Source organism: Caretta caretta, chromosome 19 (assembly GCF_965140235.1).
Source record: "Caretta caretta isolate rCarCar2 chromosome 19, rCarCar1.hap1, whole genome shotgun sequence".
NCBI classification, from domain to species: domain Eukaryota; kingdom Metazoa; phylum Chordata; order Testudines; family Cheloniidae; genus Caretta; species Caretta caretta.
Window position 1 is genome coordinate 10,824,619 of NC_134224.1, and position 2,669 is coordinate 10,827,287.

Genomic DNA, 2,669 nt, shown 5'->3' on the forward strand with positions numbered 1-2,669 from the left:
GTAGCCTGGGCTTTAAAAACAATCCAGACCTGGGTTGCAACTTGCAAAGCGGCCTCCAGGAGGCTGGTGGAGGGATTTATGGCCAAGGTCGAAAGCTGTAAAGGAGCATGGCTCCCACCCGGGGGGGGGGGGGGGGGGGATTGACACCAGCTGAGGAGCTGCTGGCCCCATGTTTGCAAAGAAAGGCCCCGATCCTGCAAGCTGGCCCCCAAAGGCATGCCCTTGGACCTGTGCCCAGGGTGCAAAAGTGCACGGATCCAATTGCAGGGTTGGGGCCAAAAAAATGAAACCTCTTGAGTATCGGGGTAGCCGTGTTAGTCTGTATCCGCAAAAACAAGGAGGGGTCCGGGGGGCACCTTAAAGACTAACAGATTTATTTGGGCATAAGCTACGGTGGGTAAAAAACCCACTTCTTCAGATGCATGGAGGGAAAATTACAGCTGCAGGCATTATTATGCTGACGCAGGAAGAGAAGGGAGTTACCTTACAAACCTCTATGGTTTCTTCTCGCTCTGAAAGGCAGCGGCCCAAATTGCAAATGCATCTTTTTGCACAAGCAGCCTTTCCAATGCGTGTGCACAAAGGCACAGTGCAATGATGCGAGCAAGCGGGCGCCTGCATTACAGACAGGAGCGGATAGATGCACCCATGAATTTTGCAAACGCATTTCTGGAAGCACTTACGTCGCATACAAGCTCAAGTGCGGCTAAAGATATTTAGACTCCAATGAGTCTATTATGAACTCGAGATAAATAAAAGGACAAATGTGCAAAGCCTAATGTGCAGGAAACATTGTGCAGTTGAACCTCCATTATCTGAATATCAGATATTTGGGTAACTGAAGTTTTTAGCGACCTGCCAGTGCAATTATCATATATCAGGGGAGACAAACCTGTGATGGAAAACAGAGGTGGTTCAGACACATGGAGCTGCAGTTAATTGAGGTTCAGTTTTTCCATAGCGAGAGATGTGGAGGAAAATGAGTCTAGCCAAAGTGTGGCTTTCAGCGTACAGGATGGTACAAACAGAGAGTCTTTTATGACCGGGGAAGTCTTTGAAGGCAGTAGGCAGAGAGGAATTCCCTCTACTCTCATCTTGTGATGTGACATGCTATCGCCTTGGGCGTTCAGTCCCAGATTTACAAAATATCTTTCACTCTCTTCAGAGAGGGGCTTAGGTGGTTTCAACCCGCCTGATGTTTGGCCAGCTTTAGGGGTGGCTGCCCTGGACTGCAAAGCTGGGTATAGGAATGCGTGTGTGTGTGAGAGCGATGGAGAAAGCAGCTCAGAGGCAAGGCTCCAGGAAAAACACAGCTTTCGGCTCCGAAAAGCTGCACGCATACATCAAAGGCTGTTTTGACTCGCTTCGCTTCCTTTCGCCTCCGCCTCATGCAGAATGTCCGTCCCCACTCGCTTCCCCCTTTACTCAGTACTTCCAAAAAGCAGCGAGCGCAGGGCGGTTTGGCTTTAGATGGGCCGACGGCGGTGACGGGAGAAAGGACATTTTCTTTCTCTGGAGCTCAGAGATTTAGCAGGTCCGCTGGGAATGGAGTCCCAGGCTGGGAGTCTGTAATGGGCCAGAAGTCACTTGGCCCAGGGGGGCTGCTTTCCTGGAGCCACTGTTGGTTTTTAATTTGGGGATTAATCATCCATTCACCTCCTCCCATGCTGGGATAAAGGGCAGAGGGGCGGGGAAGGAAGGGAAGCCTCTGTGTGGTGCTTTCAAACTGCACCGAATTGCCTAGTTCTAAAGAGACTAGGAGCCATGTGCAGCATGGAACTAGAGCTGAGAGCTGTTCTAGAGCTGGACGCTTGGCTGGGCGGGGCGTCGGGATGGCATCACTGTGACCAAGCAGGACTGTTCTTAATGTTTCCTCTGAATAGTGTGGGGGTGCCTCAGTTTCCCCTATGCAGTGCTTAAGTATCTCAGTGGTGGGATAAGGGCGTATGATCGTTGCAGATCCCTAGAGGGCAGGTGTGTGCAGGGGTCTGGACACAGAGAATGGCCGACACTGTTTCCTGGCGACTGATGGCCTGGCCTTCTCCCCCCCCCCCCCAAGGTCGCAAGGTGAGAGCTAAAGGGTTGGAGAACAAAGGAATCAGGTGACCTCCTGGCCCAGGAAAGGGGAAAGCCCAGAGGAGGAGGGGCTGGAGGGAGTTTCAGTTTGGGGCTGGCTGGGACATGGAGTGAAGTGCAGACGTGGTTGTCTGGCTCACTGCCCCCCAAAATGGACCCAGCTGAGGGGTCCTGTTCTCTGCACCTACAAGCTCTGTTTTAGACCATGTTCCTGTCCTCTAATAAACCTTCTGTTTTACTGGCTGGTTGAGAGTCACGTCTGACTGCAGAGTTGGGGTGCAGGACCCTCTGGCTTCCCCAGGAGCCCGCCTGAGCGGACTCGCTGTGGGAAACACACGGAGGGGCAGAGGATGCCGAATGCTCCGAGGTCAGACCCAGGAAGGTGGAAGCTGTGTGAGCTGTGTGTCCTGCAGACAGCCTGTTCATAGAAAGAAAAGGAGGACTTGTGGCACCTTAGAGACTAACCAATTTATTTGAGCATAAGCTTTCGTGAGCTACAGCTCACTTCATCGGATGCATAAAGTGGAAAATGCAGTGAGGATGTTTTATACACACAGACCATGAAAAAATGGTTGTTTATCACTTCAAAAAGA